At 36.8% G+C, this 24,635-nt stretch overlaps 1 long non-coding RNA gene across 1 annotated transcript; it reads left to right on the forward strand.

Annotated features, from left to right (window-relative positions):
- Window positions 1–1,913: 1,913 nt before the first annotated feature.
- On the forward strand, window positions 1,914–23,961 carry LOC113928056. Its single transcript, XR_003521765.1, has 3 exons — window positions 1,914–2,009; window positions 2,718–2,803; window positions 23,848–23,961. It is a non-coding gene; the product is annotated as an uncharacterized LOC113928056 (long non-coding RNA).
- Window positions 23,962–24,635: the final 674 nt, after the last annotated feature.

Below are 24,635 nucleotides of genomic sequence, written 5' to 3' on the forward strand. Positions count from 1 at the left end.
TCGGGTCATGAAATTTAAAGATGCTTGTTCTTCTGTGTGGAATTGGGTTGCAGAAATCTTCAGACTGAGCAGCATCATTTACAGATGGCCTCCCACCAAAAGACCTCCCATTTTTATTCTTCTTCAAGAGGCTAAAAACATCTAAAATGGTGTTCTGTCTAAAGCACTTGGTAGAAAAGACAATTTCTTTTTGGCTTTCCTGGTACTTAAGACTACATCATATTACATGTGTATGGCCCTCTGCCCTAGGCTGCAAAGTCATCAGGCTGTCACTAACGCATGAGAGAGTGAAAAGAGAAAAGAACTAGGAAATGTGAAACTTGACTTCTGGTCCTAATTTTCCAAATTTGTGACTTCCGACAAATCTGTTATAATATAGGCCTGATGTTAGTTGTGAAGATTGAATGAAAATAAACAAAACTCTACATCAAGGGCTTAGTACAATAAGTAAGTAGGTGCTTAATAAATGCAATCTATCTTAGTGTTGATTATATTTCACATCTGCCTTGCAGCTCCGTGTGGCTGTGTGACTCAGTTCTGCCCCATGGGATGTGGTCAGAATGATGTGGGCTATTTATGGGTTGTGCTATAAAAGGATGGAAACTGTCCGCTCTGGTCCCTTTCCTCTATCCTGCCTCTTGGAATGTGGACATGGTAGCAAGTCCTCTTAGACCATGTAGAGAAGGGCAGTATGCTAGGGATGTCAGATAAGGTGACTTGATGGAGCAGATTCTTCACAGCAGCTCTGGACCATTCATGGCTAGACTCTTATAAGACAGAGAAATAAATTTCTAGCTTAGTTTAGAAATCTATTATATACTACTGAATCTATTTCTATCTGATAAACATTAGTTTAACTAGCACAGTATTTGGTTTGTCAGTATAAAAATAGTACTAATTATTCATTTATGTGAACCATACTATCTTTTACATGAAGTATAGTAATACATATGCATATTTTAAATATAAGTCATTATTTAGTTTGCATATGATACTAAACACACTTTCTGTGTCCACTGTCATCCTATAGCTTGTTATTTATATATTAACACTCATATACACACATCATACAGTTATTACAAACATATGCATCAAAATGTAAAATAGCCTATATATAGTCTTACCTCTATTTAATGCCATACAATGCCCATTTAAGACCATTGAAGTGTGCAGTTAAATTACTACAAATTATAAACATCATTTGAAATATTTATGACAGGAAACTGGTGTTTGAAAACTTCATTAGGATCAGAGATTTGTTTTAACCACATTTATATGAAGCCATTTTCCAATAGTCTAACTTCTTTTTGACCACATAAGGCATCTTACCAATTTCCTAACCCATAGTTTATAAACCCAGACCATCTTGAATGAAAAAAGATCAGGAATCCTTGAGAATCCTTGAGACACTGCAATGTCACCACAAAAGGAAGACAGAGAGAGATGTATCAGAAGGGGAAGTCAGAAAGATTCAAAGCATAAGGAGATAATCAGCCATTGCTGGGTTTGAAGGTGAAGAAGGTCATGAGCCAGAGAATGCAGGTGGCTACTAGAAGCCGAGAATGAGCCCTGGATGAAAGCCAGTGAAGAAATGGGGACCTCAGTCCAACAAATCTATGGAACTAAAATCTGCCAACAACCAGATTGATCCTTGAAACAACATCATGATTTTAGCCTGGGGAGACCCTTAGAATTCTAACCTATCGTTTGTGAGATAATAAATGACATTGTTTTAAGCCTCTAAATATGTGGTATTTTGTTACATCACCCGGAGGAAAACGATGCTGCCACCCAGAACATTTTTGTGGTTCACTGGTTGTGGGCTTGAGAAGAGTTGAGGTCAGGTGATACATGGAATTTTGGCTCAAGACCATGTCACAATGGGCCTATCAGATGTGAAAACACAGCCTTCCCATTATTCATCCTGTTTTCTAAGTATATTACTGGATTAGACATATTTATCAATTTCCAAAATGGTGTGAAGACTGTCATGGAAGAAGAGTTAAATGGTAAATAGAATGCTAGTTCCCTACCATAGTATAAGCCATAGAAATACTGTATCCCTAAGAAATCAGAGGTTAGTTCTATGAAAAACTTGGAAGATGCAGGTGTGGTTATCCTTATTACAGGTTCACTTATGGTACCTATTGTACTTGGGCCTTGGAGAATAAGGGTTCTGAATGTCAGCTTAATAAAGTGATGACTCCATTGAAGATGTCGTTTTTTTACTAGAGCAAATCAGCACAACCTCTGGTACTTGACAGGGTGCTATTGATCTGGAAAATACATCCCCCACCCCTCACTTCAGTAATTGGATCTTAAAGAGTTGGCTTTTACCATGTAGAGATGGCAGTACCCCTTTAGGTTTGAATAGGATCTGTTAGCATGACTCCCAGATATAATCATCACTCTAATTTCTTAGCTCTCGTTTCAGGAGAGCGTTTAAACCAGGGAGGCCAGGGGTGATAAATGAACCCTTAATAATGGACTCTCTGATTGAACTATACTATTATATTTTATATTGTATAGCCTCTAGATTGATGAAGTCAACCTGCCTTATATGATGCTGCCTCTGGCACAGAGCCAGATGAGCCTGTGTAAAGAACTTTTCCAGGTTTAAATATATGACATTGGGCTGGAAGGGGAGCATTTGAGCTTCCCGAAAGTTTGGTATAACTTTCAGTACGATGTTTCACCTGCACTTGTTCCCTTTTCAGGAGAACATGAAAACTCATACGAAAATCTGTTAAAGGATAACGTTGCTGATCTTCGCAATATTCTGAATCCTACATTCTGATTTGCGGTAGGTATTCTGATTCCAGTAACTTCCTTCTAGAGTAAGATAAGTACACCTTACTTAGATAAGCAAACTTTATTTGATATACCCATGCTTGTGTCTGCTTCTGCCTGAAATGAGTACTGGTAGTTGTTAATATGGTGGTTTCATAGCTCAACATGCATGTCTCTTCATGAAAGCTCACCAGGCTACTGCTCGTGCTAAGTGCTTAGATGTCTAGCAGCAGCACGCTGGCAGAACTGTCTCCACCCCTTACTTGCTCCCCCACCTCTGCCCTGTGAAACATGCAATGCATACTATAAAGAACTGGCAACCAACTCATGTCAGGTTGAGTTTAGAGTGGATGCCTTCTATCATGGACAGGGAAGCTCTCTGTCCTTAATGGAATACACACTTGGATGTAGATATGTCTTTCCTGACCATCATACTTCTGAAAGTTTTCTCCCATCAGATACATCCATGCAGGCCTTAGATTCAGAAGTGGGTGCTCTGAAGAGATGGCTATATTTGGAAGAAGTGATCTGGTGCTAGGTGCTAGATCTGGTGCTCACTGCTCAGATCTTCCCTTTAAGGTTAAAGGAGTCATCTTGAAGTTGCCAGGATGTTGCTACTGAGAGCTGTCAGCTGAGTCTGTTTCTAGGAATTGCTCTTGAAGGGTAGCTCTTCCCCCAGAGGCAGCTTGTGTGGAGTGACTGGTCCATTCTAGGGATCGAAACTCTCGGTCTAAATTTAGGACAACTAAATGTTCAGAGCTGTCTAAGTCATTGAGGCCTCCGTTACAATTTTATTACAGTTCAATTTATCTTTCTACCTAATGTTACTTCCCTCACTAATTCTTACAGGCATTGTTCCTAAGAGTAGTCCCAATAAATATACTGCACAGGAATCCCTGCCTCAGAGCCTGTTTCCCCAATGCCCTGACCCAGGCCTCTGGTTAGTATTGTGTACAGTGTTTGGGAGGGGAAGCGGTGTGTTGGAATGTCTAACTTCTAATCCCAGGCACTTGCTGGGATTTAATATTCGTCTTTATTTTATTCCGAATGTGTACACGAGGTGATCTGGATCAGAGACAGATTTTGTATTTGTTTCTTTATAACTAATAAGCATGTGATTCCCCCTCATCTGAATTCTTACCCCTGAGGTGATGTGATGAAAGCCAGGTAGGGAAACCTCTTACATATGTAGTGGACATTGCCCTGGTGAGGGACAGGGGAAAATGGGTTCCCTCCTTATACACAGGACAGCTGCCTTGCCTCTCCTCCCCTCAAAGGAAGAAGAAAAATCTCTGTTCTGTGGAGATGGGATGGAAAGGATCCTGGGTTCTCACTCGAGCCTTTTGGAATAGACATCCATGTCTCCAGGAGCAATATAGGCCCCCTGTATGTAGCTCTCTGGCTTTTTATGACCTACGGATGTTTCCAAGGGCCTGGGCCTCATTTTCTTCCGAAATGTAAACACATACCTCTAGAATTAGGTAAATCTCTCTGGAATTCTCTAAGCATCTTACCCTAGGATCCCAAGTTTTCAGCAAAATTCATTCAGAAAGCCCAGACAGTACAGAAACACAAAACTATTTTCTCTACATCCCACTGCCTCACCATTGCTGATTAGAAGCGTTGGTGTTTTCATTAGAGAAACTTTTGTGATGTGGTTGGACTGTGTGTCTCAGACTGCCTTTCTGAGAATCCTGGGGATTCTATGAACCACTTAATATTCTGTAAAAAATCTTTTTCTGTTTAAACTCACTAAAGTAGATTCTTTCGCATTTACAACTAAGATCCCCAGCTGCTAAAGATTAAATTTATATAATGTTATAAAACATGCAGATAAAACTATATATTCTTAAGGAAGCACACCTATTTAGTAAAATATAAAAACATGTTGAGGAATAATAATCATCAAATTCGAGATTACCTCTTACTTACTTCAGAGGTTGGGGAAAGGAAGAATTTTGATTGGTAAAGAGCACACAGGACCATAACCATACTGGCAATGGCTTATTTATCATGACTGAAAGGTACAAGGAGAGTCACTGTTTTATGATGTATATACATGTAGGTATATATACATAATATGTGTATGTATATATATGACATTGCATAAAAAGTGTAAAAATACCTACAGAAAATCTCTTAGTGCTCACTTACCCTGCTACAACAGAGCTTCCCAAATAGTCTAGCTCCAAGAAAAATATTAATTTATTCCTCCCTCACATAAGAATCTTTAGAGAAACAATCCAGGTTTTGGGAGTAGCTCTGCTCCATATTGTCATTCAGTGACTCAAATCCCTTCCTCCTTTATTACTCCATCTTCCCCCCTAGAGCATTATCCTCATTTGCATGGTAAAAACTGGGTCACAGGTGTGTGTGTGCCCAGCTCATAGAAAGGGAGCAAGGATGTGCAAGGTTAAAACAAGGCCGAGACCAGGAAGTGGCTCACATTATCTCTACTAACTTCCTGGTAGAGAGAACTGATATCTATGGTCAAACCAGATTACAGGCACTTCCTAGCCAGACGATGTGCCCAGCTACAACGTTCTTGCTGTGAAAGAAAGGAGGAATGCATTTTGATGAAAAACTAGCAGTCTTTTCCAAAGGGATTTTAGGAAAGCTGTGTACAAAAAATACAATTTAATAAGACCTAAGTGTAATTTTCTTTCCTGTCACAAATCTACATATATTTATCGGTTTATCATTTAATCTTACCTCAGAGGTGAAATTCTGCATCTAAGACAGAACAACTCCAGAGAATATGCCGTGTCTGGCTCTTAGTGGGTTTAAGGACTTCATGTGAGTAATAGTCTACTTAAGAGGAAAAGGATTAAGAGCTTTCATAAGTCTCCTCATTGGATCTCTTGCCATTATTGACCAAAGCTCTCCAGGAGGAAACTTCTCCATCCTCTGCACAAATGCCTTCTCTGCTCTGTTTGTCTTGGTTTTCTTTTTCTTTTTCTTTTGTTTTGTTTGTTTGTTTGGCTTGGTTTTGAATTCACCTTTCAATTACATGTTCTCACTTGTCTTCTCATAGCAAAGATTGAGGAGAAAATGATTTCCGTTGTATTTGTTAGAACTCGTGATCTTCTCCAAAGTAGGGAAAGGTTACTGTGGCAATAGTATGTCTGAATTGTTCCCTCCATCTAACTGATTCTGATTCCTGTCCCTGTTTACATGAAGGTAAGGGTTTGTGGAAGCAGAGTTGCAGCAGAATTAGTTTGTGCAGCACAGATTTTCTCTTTCAATATTTGTGGCCATCCTTCTGAGTATTAAAACCATTTTTGAATAAAACAGTTTTTAAGTAGAAAAATATGGTATTTTCACATCTCTTCTCTTTTTAGAGATAAAAAAACTAGGGGGAAAAAAGAGATCATAGTGATAGAGGCATACTCCTCCCCTCAACCCCATCCTACAAATAGGTTGTGGCTTAAATTGGAATCATAATTTCAGCAATATTGCTGAGGGCAGAGATTCCACACATTCACCATTGCCTCCACCCCCAAGCACACTTCCTTCCATACCTACCTATGCTAAAAATTGCTAATCAGCACTTTTCCTGCTGAACCAAGCTGTAGCCATAACTCATTCTCAACAAAGTGTTTTAAGTAGGTGATGCAATTTGGATTTGGTACTTGAGTTGAAATTATTTGCCAGCCCTAGTCTAATTCTTTGTCTCTTGAATTCTAGTCCAGTATCTTTATATTTACTATGCTTAAATTTTCACTGTTATACCAATGATTTAGATATTTTAGAGCAGACTAAACGAATTTTTACATAAGTCAAACTACTTTTGTTATATCCATATGGCCAACCATTCACACTTTGGGCATAATTATTTCATTGATAAAAATTTTCATTTTTTTCTTAAGTAGGAGTCGTCAAGTTCAGAATTCTGCCTCACACTTTTTATACTTGAATTATATTATGCTTGAATTATTTTGTTCTTCAATTATTTTTCTCTTCTTGGGTTATTTTAGCAATGGACCCCTTAAATAAGTGGATATCCTAAAACATTTACCCACAGGTAAAATGTATTTGCATAATATGAGATGGTTAAATACATACACACCCATTACACAATAGAAAAATGTCCCCAAACTGAATAAATTCTTAATATCTACTATTTCAAAATGCTTTACATAATTTTAGTCTTTTTCAGAACATGCTAATAGATACCCTAACAAATAACGGTTAATGGCTATTGAACCAGATAAGTATGACAAACAAAACTGGATCTGCCTAACACAGGATACTGGGCCAAATTATATCATAAATCCACACATGAGACTTTCTGTGAGGCATCCTCTTTGCAGTTAAGAGCGTAATTTAGATCTCAGTGGTTATGCTTGTGTACAGCCTGAGGGGTGAAAATAGAAGGGGTTTGGAATAATTCAGAGTTCCACCATTGTTCTTTGTTATGTTTTGTTAGACTTTGTAAATAGTTTAAATTAGATTTCAAGAAGAAAGACCACACAGACAAACAATCTTGCATCTGATTCAAACTTTACAAGTCAGTTTCTCCATCTCTTGTGATCATGCATTCACATTTAAGACAAGGAAAGTAGCTATTCAAATTTCCATGCACTCACCACCCAATGAGGAATGCCACGCTAATTAGATTACAGTTTCTAGATTCAGAGTGACTGCTGCCTCCTGGTGCCTTGAATTAACACTGACAGTTTGAGTTATCATTTTATGCCTATGAACCAAAAATATTGCTTCTCTTATAAAGGAGAGTGATATTAATTTAAATCCCCATTAAATTGTTGGTGATTTTTGTGTATTAGTAATTGTGTTGATGGATGATGCAGGATTATCAATCATAGTAAATAATAATTAAAGCTTATTCCTTTGTATTATGCCACTGTCCCTCCCCACCAGATTTATAAATGTTTTTATCTGAGTTTTTCTTGCATCAAAACATTCTCTTTCTTTTAACTTGATTTATTTATGGTAGTCAATGTAACTGAGTTCCCAAGACCCTTAAAACACTGTGTTGTGTCTTCCATCTCTTCCTTTGTGCTGCCCTCTTCTGGAAGAGGTTGGAATGGCAGCAGTATACATACAGGAATTTTCTCACCTTTTTTTTTTTTTTACCCCCCCCAACCTTATAGTGAGTTCTTTGCAGGGTCATAAAATTTATAACTTTAAGGGAGGTTAGGATACATTCTGTCTAATGTATCTATTTATGAATAGAGGGATGGATTTTTATCATATCTTATCCTTCCCTTATTTTCCCTACCCTGAAAGAAAAATGGTACCTCTGCATTTTGCATATTATCCTCTCAAAATTATAAATAATTTCAATCATTCTCCACTTCCAGTTCATACTCTTATCACTGATTAGTTTTTTCTAACCACGGTGCCATGCTTAGGGATGTATATACTGTATTCCAAAATTTCATTATCCACAATGAAAACTGTTGACACACACAAAAATATTGTCCACAAATTTAATTCAGTTCTTCCCCTAATATAAAATGAAGGGCCATAGCTATAGGACTATAAATTTCTGAACTTATTTTCTTAACACCTGTATTATGATCTTAAAAGTTTGTGGAGATAAATTCTAGTTTTTTACCTAAGTCTGCAGGAGATTCTTTGGAATCTACCTATTTTGCCATTGTCATTGGCATAAATATGGTTTTTTGAATTGTACCCTCAGCATTAGGAGTTCTTCAATCTTTTTTCTAGAGTGGCACTAGCAATGTGACTTACCTCTACCCCATTATCTCTCTTCCAAGTGTTAAATTCTTGAGAGACAGATTCCAAATGGCCCAATTCAGGACAGGAAACGACCTATGAATTAATTAATAGTGTGGCCAGGGTCCCTGGTCTCTTAGCCCAAACACCTACACTTGTATGCAAAAAATCATGCTCAGAAAATAATGAGTTAATGTGAATTGATTACCTCCTCCTCCTCATAATAGTATTTATCTATTGCTATGTAATAAATCGCTACAAATGCTGTGACTTAAACAACATATTCATTATTATACAGCTTCTGTGGCTGAAGAGTCTGGGCATGGCTTCTCTGGCTTCTCTGACTTAGGATCTCTCATGAGGCTGCAATCAAGATGTCAGTCAGGGCTGAGGTCTCATCTGAAATCTTGACTGAGGGAGGGCTTACTTCCAGATGGAAAAACTGACAGAATTCATTTTTTAGAAGAGCTGTCAGATTGAAAGTCTCAGTTGCTAGCTGGCTATTGGCTATAACTTGCCATGTGGATCTCTCCATCATGACCTCTTGCTTCATCACAGTGTACAAGCCAAGAGGGCAACATAAAGAGTCTGCTAACAAGATGGATGTTATGATCTTATCTAACTTACTCATGGAAATGATATTCCACCACATTTGGCATATTTTGTTGGTTACATACAAGTCACAGGTTCTGTCTATGCTCAAAGGGAGAGGATTAGGCAAGGAGGGATCACTGAGAGTGTTGTCTACCAGAAGCACTATTAATCAACCATAAAGACATTTTAGTTAGGTCAGCAAGTGCTACACCTCTAACCTAAGGCACTGTGTTATATGATTGGGGACTTAAGAAAAAGACAAGATTCTTTCCATTGCCTTTATAAAATCTGTAGTTTACCACTTTAGTCAAGAGACTCAAAACAATATAGAAATAATAGTTCAGACCATATGCTCCTTTAAATGCTTCGTATTGCTCTGAGACTAAAATACAATTTCTCATCAAACCTCAGCATGGCCTGTGTTACCTAGTCCTCAGCTGCTTTGACATCCTCATCTCGTGTTTCTTCCACTTTTCCCCTATGTTCTACCAATGTTAGTGTCTGACAAATCCTCGCACACGTGTATGTTTGAAAACATTTAGAAAAAAACTTAAAAAAATTATGTCATTAAATTCCCACCATTAAAACCTCAATCATACAAAGAATGTCTAGCTTTAAACAATATAATTTCATATTGTGGCCGCTAAGATAAACTAGTTGTCAAAATGTACCCTTTGATAATGAACTGCACTGAATTGCTTTATGGGACTGTTAGCTGTACACTGGTTGATTGCTGAACACAGCTTTCCATAGATGAATGTTTTGATTTGAAGAAGTAACTTAACTAGACTCAGAGTCCTGGGGGCACTGTGCAAGAGTTGGAAGGATCCTTGTAGGGTATATATACCAATCTCATGTATTCATTGTTCAGTGTTTTTCTTTCCTGTATCACATAATGTCTTCTTACCAAGCAACCACAGAAGTTCTCTTGGTTCCAAGAGAAGCTTCTTAGCAATTGTTTTAAGCTCATGTCATGGCTACTTACTGATCAGAATCCTTTTTTTCTTTGTCAAAAGACACATTGGAAGTCATAGACACACTGAAACCAACATATTCTGACTTAAAAGCCCATGGTCATTCTTTATATGGAGTTTACATCTTCTCCCCTGAATTCCTTTGTCTTCATCTTCAAGTTCACCTGAGTCAATGAGATCTTTCTGCCTTATAAAATCTCCTTTTTCTTTCTAGTTTATAGTGCATCAAACTGTGACCATGATCTATTTAAGGTTCTGGAAAACTTGAAGTGACATGTATTGTTTCTCTGACACATTTTTTCCCATTTTTTTTCTTTGTTACTTACTGTGATCTGAAGCACCTGATTCAAGAATTACAAATGGGTAAGTAGAAGAAAATTATTTTTCTCTCTCCTCTCTCCTTCCTCCCCTTCCTTTCTCCCTTTACCCTTTTCCTTTTTCTTCAGTTTTTTTCCTCCACCTTCTATTATAGAGGAGAAGTTTTCTGTCATCTATGTTCAAGGTAGAATGCTTAAAATTTGAACAAAAAACCCATCACATTTTATCATAAAGTCTACAAAGAAGTTGGCAAGTTATGCATATACTTTGGCCCTCCTTCTTTTTCTATATAATTGTTTATGTCACTTGGGAATGTTTTATACCTGGGTTAGAAGAAGAAAAGAGAGAAGGAAAGTGAAGGACAGAGTAGAATGACTTCATAATTAGCTTGAGGTTACAGGCTTTCTGAGTGCGAATTACATAGAGGCAATGTTTTCAGTCAAGTGAAAACTGACTTGGAAATAGATTTAGTTAACACGTTTTAGGTCTCTAAGGGACTTTGGTTTTACTTATGCTATTTAAAGATGATCGCTCTCTGGGTGAGCCAAGTTGAGGCCAAAAGAACAAGGCTCCCCTGCCTCTCCTGAAAGTGTTGAGATTTATTTCTCTGGGGTGGCCTAAGTGAGTACTGATCCATTCCAACAAATCATCCTGTTTTCATTGAGAGATTAATATGTTACCATATAACACCCAAAGAAAACTGGAGGAATTAGTAATGATATATTTCAATAGCCATCGCACCATAAAATAAATTGAAAACATAGGGCCTGTTGTATGTTTAGATACCCAGAGACTTGTATGAGAGTACCTAAAGGAATAATTTTGAAACCTAGGCCAGGGTGTTAGGGAATTAAAAGTATCTGGGTTTCACATAGATTTATGAGAAACCACAGTTGGAGTTACGTTTAGGATTAACAATCTGTGTTATATAGATTTCCATTTTTACTGTTGGGATTTATTTACATCAGTTCCTCCCATTTAAACATGATTCATTCACTTATTCATTATTACATCAATTCAATAAATACTTATTGTGTGCTAAATATGTGCTAGGTATTTAGGATAAAAAGATTTATAAGTGTGGCGTCCTGCTGTGAGGAATTTATAGATGTTGAGACAAGAAGTCTCTAAGGAGCCTTGTTCTGCCTCTTCATCTCTCCCTCTGCCCTATGGGAGCAGTAGAGGAAAATAATGATGAAGCAAAATTTAATGCTGTTTTGCAACTAAAAGATATATCTGGAGTAGAATACACTCACGATCATATTATTTAATTTTCTCAAAATCATCCAATTCTGTACTTACATATTTGGGCCAAAGTCCTTCCATTTGCCCCTCAAGACCCACTGCCAACATCAAATGGTTTCCTTGATTTCTGGCCTTTCCAGCCGGGTTTTACCAAAGGGAAGCCCCAGCAGATCAGAAGGAAGCAGAAAAATATGGTCAGAGTGTTCATTCCTTCCTCTCTAGGCTATTATCTTGGGATGATGGTGCCCTTCTACCGGAAGTCATTCCTCTTCTCTAGGTGGGTTTCTCTGCAAGACTCTGATGCTGGGTTCTATCATGTGCTCTCACCTCTGTCTTTTGAGCTCCCATATAGTAAGGCTTTAGTGTTATGCTAAGCACTGCAGTGTTCCTGTGGTTTATCCAACACTTTGCCTACACTTTTGAAATTAGTTTGTAAATAAATGTGCCTAGAATTTTTCTATTTTGAGTATTGGGACTCTGATTATTACAGTGTTCAGTCACCCTATTGTATTTTATTTATTAATTTGCTTCCTGACTTGTTCTAAAAAAAAAAAACCCTAAATAATTTGTGGTATATGTTTATTGTTTTTAGATACACAATTATAATTTTCAAATAATTGGAATTTAAGTAAATATAACAAACATAAAAATAATATGCTTTTCTTAAACCAATAAATGTTTTCTGACCTATTTTCATATGCTTTATAATGATAACAGTATAAACAAAAATACAGATCTCACATACAAAAGGAGATGGATAAAATTGTGCCTTAAACAGAAATATTTGATTCTTTGGCCTTTTTGGTATTTCTTGTTCTTGATTTATTTTCTTTTCCATTCTTCAAAACAGAAATGAAACAATACTTCTTTTATTTCTTATTTCAATGTTATTATGATATTCTCTGGCTTTTAATGGAGCATGTGCAGTCTCACAGCCTGACAAATCTGGCAAGATTTCTTAAACAGAAGTAACGCTCCTTGACCAACAGGTGTTTTGTTACTCTCACAGGCCCAATCACATGAGGGAGTTAAAAGTTCAAATGAAGTTTAGCAAACTTTTTTCAGTCTAAAGAATATTTTTGTTAAGATGGTTCAACCAGTACTTCTGAAAATAAAGCATAAGTCCTGGGATATTAAATGACTTTCTAATTCTCATGTATTGTAAATATTGAATATATTCATTTGTATCTATTCTATGGAATATTTTGAAATGTTTACAAACAGATTAGAATTTATAATCAATAAAATTGGAGTACATTCTGGTTTTCTCAAAATATGACCTTTCCACTCTGTAAAATTTACAATAACCTGACCAAGATTTCTCCTGGCCCCAAAGATTTAGAGCATCAAAGCTATATAATCAGAAGTTTTCAACCTAGAGTCTATGGCCTCTGGTCCTTGGGTAAACTATGGAGTTCACAAGACCTAGGATATTACTGTATTGTTACATATTTATATTTTCCTGGGAGAACTTATTAAGAATGCAAAAGAGGTTAAGAGCCACTAATTTTTAATTTTTATTGAGCATTGTAGATTTGTTGAAAATATTCAAGAAGCTTACATGTAGGGTCCTCCTTATAGGGCCCTATAGCCAGACAAGAATAAGCATGTGACCTAATAAAATATAGGTAAATGTGATGTCTTGCCATTTCTGAGCAGAAGCTATAAAACATTTTGAAGTTTTAGTACTTCCTGGGTTAACCTCTGCCATCAAACTAGAAAGCCCAGATACAGGCTGTTCTGCCAGCCTGGGTCCTATGCTGGAGCAATACCTAAAATACTGAGGAGTTTCTTTGTTTCTGCAGGAAAAGTTACCCTGTGCTGATTGAAAGTAAGATGGTCAATTTCCACATATTTTCTAGAGTTGACTAAATTAATCTCCCTGTGCTTGGGTTAAACAGTTAATCAATTGAATTTTTATTCATTATTTTCCACACTATTCCACAGTGGCTGGTACGTCATCATCTATGATTGCCTCAACAGAACTTTCTCTCTTTCCAAAAACTTTTCACAAATCCTTTCTTGTTAAAATCAGGTCAGATACTTTGCTTCCAGTCTAGAAGAAGGAATAGGGACCATATTTACTCACCCCTGAAGCAACAAGAAAAATACAGACAAAATATATGAAACAAAGGTTTTCAGGATCATAGATAAAAGGCAACAAAAGACAATGATCTGAGAGATAGGAAACAGATGAGGTGCATCTTATCTGACAAAAATCCTTCAACTGATTCATTAAACTACTAATACTTGAAGCTGCAAATTTAGCCCTTGAAATAATAAATTTAAACCCCAAAACATTTTTTTCTTTAATTTTGAAGGTATTTTCATTTCTTGGATAGCCTCATCAATAACCACTAGATAGTCATTTAAATGTATGTTGATTTAATGATAAAACAGCGGAAGACATCCATTCAGCAGCCAAACAATATGCAGTTTGTCGAACTGTAGAAAAACTTACATTCAGATGACAATTAAACAGCTCTGACCGTGAATGATCTTTGAGGATTCTAACTCGAAACCCTTCTAAAAGAATTTCCACATGAGCTGGCTTACAAAATCCAGCTTGTTTCTTGTTACTATGAGCAGTGCATTTGGAAACTCACATTTCATCGTAGTATTAAATCATGACACTTTTGCTGTGGAAAAGGTAAGAACAATCAGGAACTCTTTCACTGAAATTAAAGACTTCATGACTCTGGGATTCTATTAGGAAATGATACTCATAGCTTTCTACAAGTATATATTTAAGGGAAATATTAGTGGGTATTTTTATTTAGAAAATCCCCAAAGTAGAAAATATGCAAGACATTTTGATGTGTAAAGTTGTTCTCAAACATGACAATTATGTATAAGTTTCAAAAAGCAGAATACAAAATTATTTTAAAATTTTTGAGACTTCTTTTGGAATAGGAAGATATCTATAAGGAGACCTCAATCAGGAGAATGCACGAATAAATGTATAGCTTCCAGAATCATCAATATTTTGACATCTTAGAATAAACATTCAGGTAATTAAAAATTGACACAAAAAGCTACAAATAAATTAAACTGAAAAATGAGTTTTCAGTTTAATCATGACCATATTTTTACTCTAGTGAGGTCACTTTTTTGATTTACTATATATTTGAGCATTTCACTCTAAAACTATATGTTTCAAATAGCTATAAAGAGAATTGTTTGGGTGCCTGGCTGGTGCAGTTGGTTGAGGGGCCAACTCTTGGCTTTGGCTCTGGTTGTCATTTCAGGGTCATGAGACGGAACCTCACATCAGGCTCTGCACTCAACATGGAGTCTGCTTGGCATTCTCTCTCCCTCTGCCTCTCCCCCCACCAAAAAAATCAATAAAATCCTTTAAAAAATGAGAATATATTTATCCAGATAGTTAATACTAGCAACCTTCAAAACTTAGTTAACATAATAAAAGTCAAGTCCCATGAGGGTCAAGCAAGCACTTTTGTTGGTTTCCTTCAGGCAGTAATTGAGGAGTCCACCCTTCTTCCATTGGGCAGCACCAGCCTCTGAGAGAGAGGAGAGGGAGTGCATGAAAAATGCCCCTGGAGGTTTTAGGGCTAGGCCTGCGAGTGTCATTCTCCTCCTCCTTCCACATCTCATTCACTGGAAATGACTCACATGGTCTCAGCCTAATGCAAAGGATGGCTGGGAAATGTTAGTTTCATGAGCATCTAGGAAGAGCATCAAAGAGCATGTTGTCACCTTTACAACAAAAAATACAATTTTTACATTTTTAAATCAATGGTTTTTCATTATTCTCCCTCCAAATTTGTGTTCCCTGTTAGCCATTCTGCCCTTCCCCGGCTCTAGTCATCGTATCTATGAGGGGATGGGTGATCATGATCATGCCAAGGGTGTAGCTAAAACTAAAATCTCAACATAAGCCCAGTTCCTTGGAAAGATAGAAGAAATTTACCCACTGGGGAAGAAAGATGGTAAAGAAGTTTGTCTATACCAGTGTAGACCATGGGTGATCTAATTTTTTTTGATTAAAACTTTCTTTTCACAAAATTGGATATCAATTATGCTTTAATAAAAAAACCCAAAATTTCATAGAAAGGCAAATTAAAATGTTTTTAACATTAAGTCTCTTTTTATGGCTATATTATTATTGGCATTGAGAAATAAAGTATATTTGACTCATTAAAAAAATCTATCCTTTTCAATATCAGAATACTTTCTACTGATTTCATGACTTATCTTTATTATTTTTGTTTCTTACGTTGGAAAGTGAGAAGTGCTATGGAAAGAGAGGGTAGATAGGAAAGGGGGAGGGGAATACCAGTAATGAAAGGAGTTGTGTTCAAATTTCAAGTCCATCTTCTACTAGCTAGGTGATGTTCGGCAAGGCAATTTACTCAGTTTCCTCTCCTGTAAAATGAGATAATAGTACTACTCCATAGGTTTGCTTTGAGAATTAATTTATATATGTAAAGTGCTTAGAACAGTGCCTGGTATAATGTAAATGTTAGCTACAAATATTAACATACTATGTGCTTTATAAATATATAATGTAATATATTAAGATAATATATCTAAAATATTTTAAAATTTACTAATGTCACAAAATATTCATGCTGTTGGAAGTAGAGTTGTATCTTCTTATTCTGCACATTTACTTTTAAATATTTTGCTTGTTGTGAAGAATGCCTCCTTACTAGTTAGTGTTAGTTAATATCTGAAGGCATAACATACCCTCAAAGACAAGTTTGTAAACCCACATTTCAATATCCTCTTGTGTAGTAAAAGTAACTTACGATGGACAGCTTCGTGGCACATATCATTAGATCATCATTATTTTACCTTTTAATGTAGCTGACTGTGAGTTCATACTAGGAGCAGAACAGTAAGCTTTCCTATTGTTTTCTTAGGTTTGCATTATTAAGGTTATATCTTTTGAAGATTTTTCCAAGAATAATTTAAAACCATGTGGCCATTTCATTAGATTAGACGATGTGCATGAATTTATCTGAAATCCATTTATCAGATCACAGGTAAACTGAATAATTCTGTTTCTCCTTACTCACATACTCCCAGGGCATTTTGTATCATTACTTTTGTGTCTTGGTCTTTATGCCTTGATGTTGGGTGAGTTGGAGCAGTAGGGTAGTTCCTGGACACATCATTTGTATACTGAGATAGTTAGCAAGTATTTAACTCTACATGAGAATAACTGCAAGCTATATGAATATAGCCCACCAAACCAAAACTAAAGGTATCCCCAAGGGCAAATCCTTCTAGCCAGATCCACAAAATGCCACAGCCACTCCAACCCTACCTACTGTGAAGAGAAATATGATGGAAAGGAGTCTGTATGGAATGAAACAGGGGTCTTAACTGGTTGCAGTTAAATTATCAAAAACATATACCATGTAAATACATTACTAGAGTCCCCGCAGGGGCCTTGAAAGAGGCCCCTGCACAGGAAAGATCCTGAAATTCAAGGTTTACTAGTGTTATATTAAATATATTTTTGGGTAGAGGACTATAAGTAGCAGAATTTGATAATTCTAGGTGCTAAATGCAGATTAACTTGAACTGCCCCAAGAGTGTGATTTCCTGAAGATCAAGGCCAAGATGGTTTAATTTGCCCTTTGCAGTGACAGGAACAGTACTCATTCTGGTGGGTACTTAGCAATTACTTACCTAATATTATTATTTTAATTAGTTTATTTCTTGATCTCAAAGCCAAACAATTGTACATTTTGTTGTCAAATAGCATATTCTGTTACAGGAGTAAAAGGAGAATTTGTGATTTATTTACAGCCAGAGTAGACTTTTTTTTTTTTTTTCAGTTTTAATTCCCATTTGTGTACTGTGATTTGTATTAGGCACTAGAAGCTCCTCATGGTTTTCTGCTGAATGAATTTCTTAATACTGAGCCATGAATGTCAACTGTGTATTTCTATGTTTACCTGTAGATGAAACAGTTGAGCAGTATTGTTAGGCTATTTTGCAGAAGAGTTTAAAAACTATATTTGAGACTTTTTCACTGCTCTTGTTCTATGGACTTTGATTTTGGAAAGTGATAAGAATCTTTAAATTTGTTCTCCAAATCTCATTTGAGATTACAACTTATTAAGAGTTTAAAATCTTTGAGAAAGTCATAAAATATATTAATACAATTTATAAGATATTAAACTGGCTAGGAATAATTTTAATCTGTTAATACCTGATATCATTTCTAATCCATTCCCCTCTCCCTCCCTCCCTCTCCTTTCCTTTTCTTTTTTTTCCTTTCCTCTTTTCTTTCCTTTTCTCTTTTTTCTCTTCTTTTCCTTTTCTTTTCTTTTTTCTTTCCTTTTCTTTTCTTCTTTCTTTTCTCTTTTCTTGTCTCTTTTTCCTTTTCTTTTCTTTTCCTTTCTCTCCTCTTCTCTTCTCTCTTCCCTTCCCTTCCTTTCCTTCTCCTCCCTCCCTCCTTTTTTCTCTCTTTCTGTTTCTTTCTTTCTTTTCTTTCCAGAAAATATCAGCTGTCAAACAGATACTGGCCTGTCATTGGCCTCTGTCTCTTAATAATCCCTTGCTCCAGAAGAGGTTACTTCTCTTATGGAAAAATCAGACTTCCTTGATCTGTTATAAATGAATGCTTCAACTTTCTGGAAAGTGGTGGTTTCGGTCCATGTATTTTGAGCAGTCACCCATACTAAATGATTATTGGATATGTTATATATCAAAAATCTGTTATTACCAAAGATCTACAAAGATATTTTGAAATGAGAGGTATCTGATACTTGTATAACTTCATTGGGGGTCCTATTCATGAAAATAATTGACATACCTGATATAGTACTTCTGATGAATCAAGATTCTTTAAATGGTATTCAAAAAAAATAATGAAAGGACAAGTATCAAAGATCTAATGAGCAAATTGTTCTTGTTTCTTTCTGGGATAAATCTTAGGTCAGTTTTGCAAAGACCGTTCTGGGAATTAGGAAGGAGTTGTTTCTTCCTCAGACCAGGATGTCAGCATGTTCAGAGAACACCTCACATGCATGAGACTTTTTTAAACTTTCCTGATTATACAGGGATTTCAGAGATTTTTGTTCAATATGTGAACAAATAGTAACTTAATTATGACACTCCTGAGAATCAATTTGAATTCACTCATAACTCACTCAACAAATTCCAAGGAAGCTTTATAGTTTGTTTGACCAACTGCTCAACCCTCATTGACCTGAAAGGCCAATGTTGAGTACGTTCAGTTTCATATGTCATAGGAACTGTGTTTAGGAATTAATTCAATAGAACAAACTTCCTCAAACTACTTACCTTTAGTTGTTACCACTGATGATATGGTAGCAGGTAGTTAAAACAGAAAAGTTGGTTGAGTGGACATTTTATTTTTTTCGTATCAAGTCAGATGCTATGTTTTCTCATGGGAAATTTCTTTAAAAACATCTCTGTTCTGGGAATGGTTTTGGGATTCACACACCAAGGTTAACACAGAATGTCTTGGACAGTATTAGAGTTATTTTTAACACATGACAAAAGTCATGCTGTGGGAATTCTGAAATGTGAAATAATAATTCTCTCTGTAATCATATCTTAGATAATAAAAATAGGTAATGTCCACTCCTTATATCCAATCTTGATTTTTCACAAACCTAAAAATAGCAATTCTATCTTGGGAAATATAAATTCAGTATCAACATTTACTAAAATAAGTGAGATTTGATATAAGAAGGGTTAGATTTAAGCAAATTAGACAGAATTAGATCTCAGCGTAGAAAAATAAGTTCAACATTCTCCTTTTTCTTCCTTTCTCATTACCCAACCCCCAACTACGTAAGAGTGAAAGGAAATGAATTAAACATTCAGAAAATGTTTCGCAAATGCCAAGATATCAACAGAAGCCAGTATCCACTCTTTTAAAAAATAGCAAATACGTTACTTCTTTTCTGGTTTAACAGGAAGCACATATTTATGATAAATAATTTGTTTATGGTAGACAACTGAAGGATATAAAAATATCCCATTTAAATCACCAACTAGAGAAAACTTCTATTAACATATTGATGTATCCCTTTGCAGGCATTTGTGTGTGTAAGCATATGAAAACATTGGTACTTTGCAGATATTTGTGTGTGCATGCATTTGAGAATGTTGCTGTTTAAAAAATTGACTCATATTCTTTTTGTAATATTTTTTCGCTGAATTCCAGGAGATCAGGTATCTTTGTCTGTTTTGCTCACCGACATATCCCAGTGCCTGACACATAGTAGCCATCAGCAATTACTTGTTGGGACGCCTGGGTGGCTCAGTCAGTTAAGCGTCTGCCTTTGGCTCAGGTCATGATTCCAGGGTCCTGGGACTGAGTCCCGCATCAGGTTCATTGCTCAGTGGGGAGCTTGCTTCTCCCTCTGCCTCTACCTGCCACTTTCCCGGCTTGTGCTCTCTCTCTCTGACAAATGAATAAATAAAATCTTTACAAAACAACAACAACAACAATTATTTGTTGAATTCACTGGTACAATATGACTTTTATTTATGTGTCAGTAAATATTCTTTGAAAATATATTTAATGGCTGCATGACAGTGCATTGTAACTTAAGTAGCAAGCATACTATTGCTGGGAATTTAAAAATTGCCAGAACACTTTTTCTTCATGACTCCTTTTCTTGTACAACTTTGATTATTTGAAATAAATTTTAAAAACAGAATTATTTGAAGTTCTCTATTTTTTCTATTTTTTTAAAAGATTTTATTTATTTATTTGAGAGAGAGACCATGAGCAGGGGGAGGTTCAGAGGGAGAGGCAGATTCCCTGCTGAGCAGGGAGCCTGACTCAGGACTCCATCCTGGGACTCCTGGATCATGACCGGAGCTGAAGGCAGACACCCAATGACTGAGCCACCCAGGTGCCCTGAAATTCTCTATTTTAGAAAGGCTTCTATAAAAATTGACTCATACCCCTTCTTCATGGAAATAGTATTTTCTGTTTCCTTTGATGGACCTTCCCTCTGATATTCTCATCCAGAAGGTTTTGGAGGGGTTGGCCCCATCTGGGGAGCGCTTCTTCTGGGCCAGAGTGAATGATTTAGGAATGGACACATAACTTAATTCAGGCCATTGAGTTGAGAAATATTTACATTTTCAGGACTCTTGGGAAAATCATTTCTTGGCTCCATGATGGAAAGGAGGAAGAATACAGCTATGGAAATTGTGTGTATGGGGAGTCAGCTTTAAGGTAAAGCTAACAGCACAGAAAGCAAAGACAAGGCAGAAAGAATCTGGATTTTTGTACACTGGGTCTAGTTCTTACTTGAATGGTCTACCGTGAAACTTTTCAGCTACCTGAGCTGACAAATTCTCTCCTATCTCAGTATGAGGTAAGTTTCTTGTTAGCTCTAATATAAAGATCCTGATACGATGAATATTCCTCACAGTATATAAAGGGGTAATTTTCCCCAAATCCATTCAACATTGGTTGTCATTATAAATTGGCTGATTTCAGTGGAAGCGCATTATGTCTCGTTGATTTGTGTTTCTTCAACCGCTAGTGAAGTTGAACATTTTGCTTATGATCATCAGCACTATTTAATTCTTCTTTTATGATTCTAGTACCTTGTGTGGCATTCCAAACACTTAGGTTCCATGAGGCATATCAATCTCCTTTTGTCTGTTTTAATCTTTTACTTTGGAATGATTTTTGATTTGCACAAAAGTTGCAAAGATATTGCAGAGAGTGCCTGTATGCCCTTCAGCCTTCTTTCCCTCACATAACATCTCACAAAACTATGCTCCATTTGTCAGAACTAAGAAATAAATATTGGTACAGTACTATTAACTAAATTACAGACTCTTTTGGGTTTCAACAGTTTTTCCATTAATGTTGTTTTCCTGTTCCAGGATCCAATAAAAGTTATATTTAGACCATTTATCCTTGTTAGTGAATTTCTCTCTGAAGATCTTCAAATTCTTGCAATCAAATTTCACTTGCCTGAGTCAGTCATGAACATGCAAAGTGCTAAGTGATTTTTAACATTAAGCAGATTTGAGAAAGAACTTCCTATGATAATGCTTTTATTATTTCTGTGTTTACTGGCTGGAATACCACTCGGCAAATATCTGGAATGATGCAGAGAAGATTGACTCTGTATTTGGCTTGTCAGTAGGCTGAGTCTGTGTTGTGGGTACAAGACGAATAACACAATTTTGGAGGTCCCCTCCAAATCTGCACTCACTGTGGAATAAGAAGGACTGAGCTTCAAATACTAGGACATGGACCAGCTGTGTGTGATCCTGGGCAAGTTACTTAAACACTGGCTTTGGGTTCCTTGTCTGTAACCTATCATGATTAGGCATTCCAAACTTAACATGCTTAACACGGAACACTTGATTCCTTCTCCTCGCTGTGCTTCCGGCTGTTGCCTCTCCTTGGTGAACAGTGTCACCTTCAAGCCACTGGAAGCCCAGTAGGTGTCATGCACTCATTCCTGCCTTCCTCATCTTCCACATCTGGGCATCACCATGTCCCCCCAGCTGACTGTCCCAGTGATACCTCGGATTTATCAGTTTCTCTTTGTTTCCATTATTAGAATCCCAGTTCATGTGATCCTCACCTCTTGTTTGGATTTACTGCAATAGTTTCCGAATTATCCTCTCTGATGCTAATTTTACTCTTATAATCCACTCACCACATTGGACTAGAATAATATTTAAAAAATGCAAATCATAGCTTGGTTCCAGTTTTTTTTTTATTTTTAACTTTTAAACTTTTTAAATTTAAATTCAGTTAACGTATCATGTATTATTAGTTTCAGGGGTACTGGTCTGTGATTCATCAGTCTTGTATAATACCCAGTGCTCATTACAACACATACCCTCCCCAATGCCCATCACCCAGTTACCCCATCCCCCCCACCTCCCCTCCAGCAACCCTCAGTATGTTTCCTAAGATTAAGAGTCTCTTACGGTTTGTCTCCCTCTCTGGTTTCATCTTGTTTTATTTTTTTCTCTCTTCCCCTATGATCCTCTGCCTTGTTTCTTAAATTCCACATATCAGTGAGATCATATGATACTTGTCTTTCTCTGATTGACTTATTTCGCTCAGCATAATACCCTCTAGTTCCATCTACAACCTTGCAAATGGCAAGATTTCAATTCTTTGATGGCTGTGTAATATTCCATTGTATATGTATACCACATCTTTATCCATCCATCTGTCGATGGACATCTGGGCTCTTTCCATAGTTTGGTGATTGTGGTTGGTTCCACTTTTTTGCTTAAAAATTTCCAATAGCTTCTTGCTTCGCTTAGAATAAAAATCTGATTTACTTTTTGCTGCCTGAAAATCACTGCAAGATCTGGGCCCTGACTTCCTCTTAACTTTATCTCCTATAATTCTTCCCTCCACTCAGGATGCTCCAGGTACACTGGCTTTTGGTTTATTTCTTGAACAAGTTTCACTTGGTGCAGGCTTAGGGCCTCGTGTTCTTGCTATTCTGGCCCCTGGAATATGTTTCCCTTAGGCTATTTCAAGGCTGGATTTTTCGCATTATTGAAGATCACTTCCAGCTTAAAGAGGCCTTTCCAATTTGAAATTTTAATGGTGTATATTTACGTGTTTATTTTCTCTTCGTCTGTCTTCTCCTCCAAAGTGTAAGTTCCATGAGAGCAGGAATGGGGTGTCTGTATTCATCTGTCTCTTTGGTGCTAGTACAGTGAGCAGGACCTAACAAGCTTTCAACAAATGTTTGTTGACCGAGAAATGAAGGATAAAATGATGTCAGTTTACCTATTTGAGAACCATTCTGCTGGAGTTGGGAGGTTAAAAGGGAGAGAAAATAGGACTTTAAAAAAATGTATATAAGACTTGCCTACTAGATTTTTCACAACACACCTGAAATGATTTAAGCTGCTACTTTATGACTAGTGAATGGACTTCCCTTCTGTGGTTGTTAACATTTTAATATTAAAACTGAATTCCAGTTCCTACTATTTGTTTACTTATATCTTTCTTGATTTTAAAAGAGGCTTTAATGCTGGTTCCTGCTGCTATCATCTTCCTCAGGGATACCCTGATCCACCCCCACACATGTGTTTGTGTGCATGAGTGCAAGTTTATGATTTCTAATGAAACATCACTTTGGAAGTTATTGGTTATAGGCAGAGTTGAGAGTTGTATCAAATGGCTTCTGATAATCAGAAAATGTTATTATCACAATAGGCATCTTTAATATATTTTTGTTTCTATGAACCCTGTTAGGTAACTAACGGTGCTTGAAATGGCTTAAGATATTGAGAGGATGTTGGTCTGGAGACTTCTTCTGTATCTACTGGCCTTCAGGCCTCGTGCCAGGCACTGACAATATCGGGTGAGAAAACACAGAATTATTTTCTGCCTTCATGTAACTTATAGATAATAGGAGGAAGTGGGCATTTATCACAGAAGCACATGAATTCCTGGCTACAATCAGAGACACAGGCTGGGAGAGAACAGTTCAGGCTGTTCTCAGAGTGAAAGAATTTAACTTTCTGAGAGTCAGGGCATGGCCAAGGTAGGCAGATGATCTTGCTGAGGAAGTTGCCTGAGACCCGGAAGTACCAATGGGAGGTATTAGGTGGATGGGGTGTGGAATGGGGTGGGGTGGGTATTAAGGGCTTTGGGAAGTGTGGAGAAATTTCCGGACAGATGATAGCATGTGCAATATCTTTGGGGAGTGAGGGAGGCACGGGCTAGGATGGCGAAGTGAACAGACAGCGAGAAAGAGGAAGAGGAAACTTCCCTTCAGGAAGAAACTGAAAGGCTCGAAGAAGTGGATGAGAGATCCCACTGAGTGTTGAGTCTGGGGGCTTGGGGCGGAAACATGTGTGCCTGTACTGGGGAAATGGAAAAGCACTTTTCAATTTTATTTGAGGTCCATCTTATCCTTATAGCCACTAGCTTTTCTATTACAAATTTCATAAATCCTCCCCAAACACATAACGTCAGTCTAGTCATGAAAAAAAATATCAGACAAAACCAAATTGAGTGACATTCTAAAAATAACTAAC

The sequence above is a fragment of the Zalophus californianus genome, chromosome 7 (genome assembly GCF_009762305.2).
Source record: "Zalophus californianus isolate mZalCal1 chromosome 7, mZalCal1.pri.v2, whole genome shotgun sequence".
Lineage (NCBI taxonomy): Eukaryota > Metazoa > Chordata > Mammalia > Carnivora > Otariidae > Zalophus > Zalophus californianus.